Source organism: Canis lupus, chromosome 1, assembly GCF_003254725.2.
Source record: "Canis lupus dingo isolate Sandy chromosome 1, ASM325472v2, whole genome shotgun sequence".
Classification (NCBI taxonomy): Eukaryota; Metazoa; Chordata; class Mammalia; order Carnivora; family Canidae; genus Canis; species Canis lupus.
In genome coordinates, this window is record NC_064243.1 from 5,375,994 (window position 1) to 5,384,663 (window position 8,670).

The following is an 8,670-nucleotide window of genomic DNA, read 5'->3' on the forward strand; positions in this document are numbered from 1 at the left end:
TGATATTAACATAAGTAGAAGAATATTTGTGTCTGAAATAAATAGGTTGACTTCTGTAGATTATGAGTGTTCCATTCCTTTGTCAGTATTCTTCCGCTAATTTTCAACATGATGATGATGGTGAAACAAGCTGATTCCTCTGTTTTATTTTATCCAATTTCAGAGATCAGTACCCTCAACAAGATGAAGCAATTATTTCCCTCTTTATTTGGTGTTTTCAGAGACCATTAAGCTTATTTTGTCCACATAGGGAAACAAAGTAATTTTCTATTCAAGGTATTTCTGATTCTCAACAGCTCATTTTTCATTCCTGCAATCCCATTCTCCATGAAGTCAGGCTTCTTGGCAGGCCCAGGCACAGTGAGAACATGGTCAAGAGCTTAGAGGTAAGAAAAATAAAGGATTTCTGATAAGTGATCGTCACAGAGCCTCTACAACTAATCCTGTGCTGATATTAAATGACTTTCAGGGTTAAGCATAGAAGTGAGTGAATGATGAGAAGCAGGGAGGGATTGCATGTTGAACTAACGGTAGCTGGGGGAGACTGAACTGGTCACATCACAGGCTTACATCAGCAAACAGGCTAAAATCCTGAGATTAACATCAGGGCATCCTTGGAGTCTGGTGGGTAGACAGGGGCAGTGGGGCAAAGGGCAGGGCGCTCGGAAGCACTGCCAACATAGGAGCAAGAAGCTTCAAAGAACCTACAAAGGAGGCCAAGAAAACACTCGGTAGGAGGAGAGCAGGACCCAAGGAAGTGGATAACATTTCAGACATCAAATAAAATACAGCAGAGGGGCATTGCAAGATAACAATATGCCTTGAATTGTGTGGTGTGGATATGAGTACCATCTGCTGCCCTTCTTATCACAGTGGTGTGTCAAGGGTAAAAGCTAGATTCCAATAAGGGAAAAGGGAAGATCAGAGACAACTAATGTGGTCTGATCTTTCATGAAAATTGCTTCAGTTGTGTTTATGGTCTCAGCATATACTTGGTGCTAAATAACTGGAAATTATTAGAATTGTTACCATCAATAACAATGTATAGCAAGAATTAGACTCTGGGTTTTCTCTACATCATTTAGATATATACTATATCAAAGGTCATAAACATCTTCAATTCTCTTTTCTTTCTCTCTCTGTGGTTTATTTTGGGCAGATCAAGTTTCTAGAACTTCACAAAATGGCTATCCTCAGAACTGTTGATTTTATTCTTATCTCATTTGGCTTTCCTCAACTGTATAAAACTTTTTATTTTTTCTTATTCTATATACTTCCAAATAGGCAATAAAGTGAAGAACTTCTGTTCATAAAACAAATGATTGGTAATTCTTTCAGGACCACTTGTATTTTCTCCCTACACCTTAAGATAAATTGATTTGGGACCTTAATTACAGCTGGAAAATCTCTTCATAGGAGCACCCCTGTGGGTAATTGATTCAATACTCAGAGGCATGCATATACTGGGAGCCAGAATCTTGGGGTGGGGTTCTTAGAATTTTGCTTACTGTAGGCCCTCGGTTTTCACACCTCTGTCAAAAAAACATTTTCTAAAGCAATTATTTACAGTTAACTCTCTTAACGTTCAATCTCCACTTGTATAGGTCAAAAAAGCTTCTAAATAATAGTGATCTTGCATAAAGGAATCATGACATGATTATAGAGACCAGAAGTTATTAGTTTCAGAAAAAGGACATAGAAAGAGATCATTTTTGAAGAAAAAATAGTTTTATCTGTTAGAAATTGGTATTTCTAAATGTTTCTGGAGAAAATATATTGAAACCTACATCGTTGCCAAAATTGAATAGAATTAAACGCGCACATAGATACACACATATGAGTACGAGAAAAACGAGAAAGCTGAAGAAAGGAAACAAGAATTTTTCTCAATGTAAGTATTTTTGTTATGATAATATACTTTTCTTTACAGATGCTTACATTGGGGAAAACTGGATAAAATGTACAAAGAATCTCTTTTGGGTGGTGTTTAGAATTGCATGGAAATCTACAATTATCTCCATAAAATTTTCTATTAAAAAAAAGTAATTTCCTTCTAATCACCGGGACATATAAAGAGGTCAGCTTGTTGGTTTTCCCTCAAACCACAGTGCTCACAGTGCAACTCCCTGCCTTCTTTGGGTCCCTCCAAGCACAGAAAAGGGTCCTTCCGCTTATAAATAAGTAGCTACGCGTTGGGCTGATTCTCTCTGCTGTTATGAAATCCAGAGATTTAAAAAGTATTTACAATTGTAAAAAGTGCATATTTTGTTTCTGGACCCAAACCAACACAGTATTACTATTCTCCCCGGAGATTGTGTTTAAAATAATCTCCAACTTAAATCACTACAGCAGTCATTGTGCAAAACAGCTGAATTTGGCTTGGCAAACCGTTATTTTTCTCAGGATAATGCTGAGTATGCCTGCTATCTCTCTTGTGTGAAGTTGGCAATTGGCACCTGGATTTTATTACCTTTCGTAATGCCCTTGCAAATCCTACGTGCCTGTAATTTAGCACGGCTACAATGTCTTGTTATGCCTATGTTTTAAACTCCAGCTCTTGTTTTCATTGTGTTTACAGTTTCTTGACCATTGTATAAGTCAGAGGTAATGGTTTCCAATTTTTCTCTTCCACCTACTTTGGTTGCCACCTTGCTTTGGTAATACGTTGTATTATATTCCCTGCACATCTTTTTAAATTTCAGGAGGCACTAGGGTAAAATGCATCACTTGAGTCCCTAGTAAGCCCTGTCAGGTAGATACTTAGATTCCTCACTTCTAGGTATAGAAACAAATTCCGGGTCATTGTCTGAGCTAGTAGACAAGAGATATGACTTGAATCCCGGGTGTTCTGGTTCAAAATCGAGTGTCCTTTCCGTGACAACCGCGATTGACAGAGTGTAACAAACACTACCTGGCCCGCTGACGCGTGTCACCTTTTCCAGCAGGTGGAAGCCAGTGCTTCGAGCCTCCCACAGTGGCCTCCGTTCCATCCTACTCAAGATCTTCATTAAAAATAGCACACTACAGGACAGGTAAAATACCATGCCGACAAAGCACAAGCTTTCCTTGAGCTTTACTTCCATTTTTGGCATATGGATTTTCAAAAATGTATACTAAAAATAATATCTTAAGGTCATACTTCTGGAGCTATGGACAAATTGGTTAATTAGCTCTGAAAATGCTTGCTCTGTGGTGAGACAAGAATGCCTTGCAAAGCCAAGCAAAGGATGACCAAATCCATCTCCGCTGAAGCGATGAACACGTGAATGAGCACATGGGGGCTGTCTGTCTGTGATGGAGAACATGGCAGGGAGTAGTTTGAAAGCCAAGTCACTGGAAGGGAAAATTGAGAAAAATAAATTATGCTAATGGCTTTGAACACTGAGTTCAAATGCTGAGTTTTCCTCATTTGTTTTATCTATCAATGTGTTATGTCTTTGTTGCAGGGAACGTTTATGTTCTTTCCCGGGTAGGTGACGCCACTGTGTTGATGACATCATTCTAAAGAAGGAAAGCCAGTTGTATTCCCTCTGTGGTGAACAAAATCAACCATCTCGGCACGTTTTTAAAAAATTAGGCTACTGATGCTCCCTGGTTACCAGGGTCTTAGAGAGAACATCATGAGGCATCTGGAGAAGCACAGCCCTGTGTGTTTTCACTGCTGTGTTTGGGATGCAAGGTGGACTGTGTGCTCGGTCCATTTGCACGCTAAGGTGTGCCTCAGACAGGGCTCCCCCTGAGCACCAGCCTGGACGCTGGAGTATGGAAATGAGGCTCCCTGTCCCGGCCGTGGTCACTGGGGACCGGTGAGCAGGGGAATCTGTGAAAATGGGAACAGTCACAGTGGTCCACAGGACTTTGTCACCTGGCTTAAATAAAATAGGAGCTATAAGTGCTTGTAGCCCAGAATTTGCTTTATAGAAACCACTTAAAGCTGTGGCTTCTTCTAGCATCCACTTACAATTAAAAAAATAAGATTATGTATAAAACAATAAGAAATAATTATATAACTAGCATCCATATATCTACTCCCTGAGTAAGAAAAATGACTACCTTTGCCCTTAATCTTAGTATATGGAGTCCATCTCCTTCCCTTTTCCTGAGAGTGAACTATTTTCCTGAACATAGTTTTTATCAAGACCTCACTTTTGTTGACATGTCACTATATGTGCAGTCAGACTTTATGTTTTTAGTTCTATTTTATACCAAATTTTACATAAATGGAATTATATTTCATGTGTCCTATCACTTGAGTTTTTTGCTCACAATTATATGTTAGAAGATGAAAGTGGCACTGGGAAAAAATAGAAAAACCACAGTGAGAGGTAAGGGGTGTCAAGGACACCAGCATCGGGGAGCTAGGGTTATGCTGAATTGTCCATAGGGTGGACAAGGTGGCTCTCATTGAGAATTACCCTAAAGCCACACATGGCTTCCGTGCTGTGCCTACCTCAATGAAGTCATAAATTCCCTTTATTTTGGGGTTCCTACTATTCCTTTTTTTCCTTGACAGAAAGGTAAGAGTTTTTAATTGATTTTTCTTTTTTTTTTAAGAATTTATTTATTTTAGAGAGAGAGAAAGCACAAGCAGGTATAGAGGCAGAGGGAGAGAATCTCAAGCAGACTCTGCATTGAGTGAGTAACCCAATGCGGGGCTTCATCTCATGACCTTGAGATCGTGACCCAAGCTGAAATCAAGAGTCAGACACTTAACTGAGTGAGCCACGCAGCTGCCCCTAATTGATTTTTCTATTTGATCCCAACAGTTTTAATTGTCTTTAGCCAGGGGATGGACAAAGTATCTAGACATCCATTCCACCAGAAATAAAGGCTTGTTTCTTTAAGATTTATTAAATACTTAAGATGCTTTAGGACATATTTTTCTAATTTTTATTTCCTCAATCATTTCTTTTTTTCTAGATAATACCTTAACAATTTCTAACTGTGTCTCAACATGTTGAGTGCTTATTATATCCTTGTGTTCTTGAGGCATTTAGAGCAAGGTCATTAATTCTAAAAATATTTATTGCGTTATTTTTCTTTGTGGCAGGTGTTGTGGTAGATGCTGGGGGTGATAACGAACAAGAGGGGCAGAAAGCCAGAAGTGACCTTGGAAGGAGGGGTGGGGACCTTGAACACAAGTGAGCCCACTGAGGGTGCTGCCAGCTGGGGTGGGGATGCTCCAGGCAGGTTATTTCCTGCCTACAGAAAGGACTGATTTAACGTGGGATGTTTAAATATAGCCTTATTAGCCTGGTCACATGCAATCTAGTCAATCAGATTAAATCTTTTTATTTCAAACTGTTTCATTATTCTTATTTTAGAGTCAATCTTTAAGTGCCTTTTCAGCCACGCTCTCATTTCTCATCAGCTCAACCTGATGCTGTAAGTAGAATCCGAAACAACTTTAGATATGTGGATATTTAAAGAAAATGTTCCTGTTGACATTTGATTTTGCTGCACATCACTCGGTTACTGGCAGACATGAAGGAAGCCATCACGGTGGACAGAAATGGGCCAGGAGCTCTGGCTGGGAAGATCGCAGCTCACAGGCTCTCTCTCGAACCTGCTGAACTTCCAAGAGCAACACACGACCTCTCTGAGCCTCAGTGTCCTTGCATATTGAATAGAGGCAATGATGACTCCCCTCTGCGGTCATGACTTGAACCACGGATCATGAAAGCATGATGCCAAAATGATGCTTTCGAGTTTTGAATGCTTCATTCTTCAACATCTTGTCATTTTACCTGGAATAAAATCTGGCGCCTTTACTAGCGTCCTGCATAGCCTGGCACCCTTCCTGCCGCTCCCCTGTCATTCCTGGACACCTCCCCTCCTCCACCCATTCACCCTTACAGAGACCTGTCACTGGGATCAGGCTTTGCACCTGCTCTTCCTTCTGCCTGCGTGCTTTGCTCCCAGCTTTTCATCCTTCAGGACTCAGAGCAGACACTGCTCTGAAGGGGTCTCCCCTCCCTGGGGGGCAGTAGGGGGCCCTGACTCAGCCTTTTGGCCACAGGTCACATATTTATTCCTCAGGTAGCTGTCTCCTGGCTGACCCTCCAGGATGTAAGCCCCTTGCAGGCAAAGATTCCTCCCTTTTGGCCACTGCAGCTGAGTTCCCAAGAGTCCACAGCAGCTGGAAGGCGTCTAATACATGTATCTCTAATAATGAACTAGCAGTGGCTGGAATGTAGATTTAGAACTAAAGTATTATTCAAAATGCATAGCATTTTGATCATATTTTTTGTAGTGTATTTTTTTTTTTTACCTCACCTAACATGATCAGAAAAGTCAGATTACATTGTCATTCAGATTCAGGGTGTGATGTTCCAAGCTCCGGCCACAACCTGGGCGGCTGCTCACCGCACTGCCCGGGGCCAGCCCTCAGCTTTGACACCTGAGGGTTTCCAGCTGCCATTTTCAGCACATTTTCATAAATCAGGACAGCTTACCCATCAGTGGCCTCAGTGTTCTGTTGGAATTCCAAATTCAAAAGTGCATTTTACGGATTGATACTGAGGCCATGTCTGTGCAAGTGCATGAGATCCCAACCCCGTCAGGCCATGGGCCCAGCAATGGCCAAGGACTATTTCCTGGGGCAGGGGGTGGGGGTGGGGGTGGGAGGTAAACCTCTTCTGTGTGTAATAATATCAGTAGGAGATGGTTTGATAATACATTATAGTTACAAGATGCTTTCCATGGATGTTAAGAATTCCCTTTAGGACTGCCCATTGTATCTCAAGTCATAATTACATTCCAGCAGATTTCTGACTTATACCATGAGCATCGTATCACCACACAAGCATATGGCACTTGGCCATTCACAGATGGCTCAAATATATTGCCTCTTTTGGTTCTTGCAGCAATGGTCAAGTAAAAACATAAAGTAAATAAATGAAAAAAAGTAACTGCTTCCCAGAGGTACCAGGCCACAGGGTGATACAAGCAGCACAAAAAGGCCTGATCTGTTTAGATGCTCTTTTCAGCCACATCAAGGAGCACGATCCATCTCACTGTTGTCTACTACTCAGCTCATCAAAGTGCCTTGGAACCCTGCTCTGCTTGTCCCAACAAAAACCCTGTGTTAAACACTGATGTGTTGCTAACATGTTTATTATCGCTCCATTACAGCTGCTTGTACATGCTAATACACATGGTCAGTGCAAACCCTGGTTTTGGTTTTGGGTTTTTCTCTAACATATACCTTGAGGGCCTCTTTTAAGACTCTTGACTCCTGATCACAAATTGACCTCCTTTAACCTGGGAAGGTTGTCTTTTGGAACTGCACATTTATTTAGAGGAGGAAACACATGGGCTGGTAGGACTGATCCACATATATGGGTGGATCAGTCAAATCTACTCGAGCGCTTACAGCATGATGGGCATATCAACCAGGTCGCACTTAAATCCTTAGACAGAAGCCCGTGGAAGCCCAGTCCTGCTGTACTGTCATCATCTGCAATATTCCATTTTCAGGTGACATCCTCCTCTGGGTTTGTCATGAACCTAAAGAACATTGTGTTTGAAGGGTATGTTAGATCTCCTTCACTTAGCTTTTCTTACAAGGTGGAAACCATCTCTGGTTTCTGTCAGTTTGATTTTCTAGTCTCTGCATGAAGATGCCCAGAAATAGATAGTTTATGTCATTCATTTTCAAGAATATTCTTTATACTATTCAATTATATATCCTTATATCTGCCTTGTATCTTATATCTTTAGGATCTTGGGGAGAAATGATGTAGTAGTTGATCATATGTAGTCTAGATCCGAGATAACCTGTATTTGAACCACTGGTTGGCCTATGACTAGCAGCATGACCTTGGGCAAGTTACTTAACCTCTCTGTAACTCAGTTTTTGCATCTGTAAATGGGGATAAAATCACAATAATAATATATGCCCCAGAGGTATTAATAAGCATGATGAGCTGAGAACATTGTCTGCATATAGAAATAAGTATCACCTATTACTGTTCATCATGCTCCTCTCTAGAGCCCCATAGGATTTAGTATATTGACATCAAACTTAAAAAGCCCCAAAATATCAATCACCATAACTTACACTGTGGGATTTTAGAAACAAAGTGTAGTGTATACATTAAGTTATATATTCCTGAATTTCATTTTCAACCTTTCCTTAGGCCTTACATTCACCACAGCTCACAGAAAGGCCACCACATTCTGGGTGTAGTAAATCATTGGAGTTTTCAGCAGGCTTTAATGACACATGGGTGTTTGACAGGTGTCTGGGGTTTCTGGAGAAGCTCTTATGTCTTATGGAACCTTTCATGGTGGAAGGACTTCACAGCAGGGTCAAGCACAGAAATATTGGCCTCAACCTATTGGCTTGGGAATGGTGTAGCTTACATCAACTCTGTTCTCACAACTCTGGGCATGCACCAGGCTGTGCTCTGGATTCTGTGGTCAGTGTCAAAGGGGCTGTAGAGGGTCAGTTAGGGACCACGAACCGATAACAACTCTATTATCTCATGTTGTCACTGAAATAAAGTGATCTCAGAATTGGGGCAGCAGTTGAGCAGTGCTATTAAGGCCTCAAATTTTGGGGGAGTGGTTAGGGTGAGGCTTATGTCTCTGCTACATTAACATGTCTGTCTCTGCTGGTTACAGGAGGGATGCAGAATTCCAGGTGTCATGTGCAGACAGGAAGAC

The 8,670-nt window shown here is 41.2% G+C and overlaps 1 long non-coding RNA gene across 2 annotated transcripts; it reads left to right on the plus strand.

The window, feature by feature from the left end:
- Positions 1 to 294: 294 nt before the first annotated feature.
- Positions 295 to 5,758, plus strand: LOC118353803 (uncharacterized). 2 transcript variants are annotated; one of them, XR_004813195.2, is made up of 3 exons: positions 295 to 386; positions 2,943 to 3,032; positions 5,372 to 5,758. It is a non-coding gene; the product is annotated as an uncharacterized LOC118353803 (long non-coding RNA). The 2 variants fall into 2 exon arrangements; XR_007411634.1 differs by lacking the exon at positions 5,372 to 5,758 and having other exon boundaries at positions 2,943 to 3,385.
- The last annotated feature ends 2,912 nt before the right edge of the window (positions 5,759 to 8,670 follow it).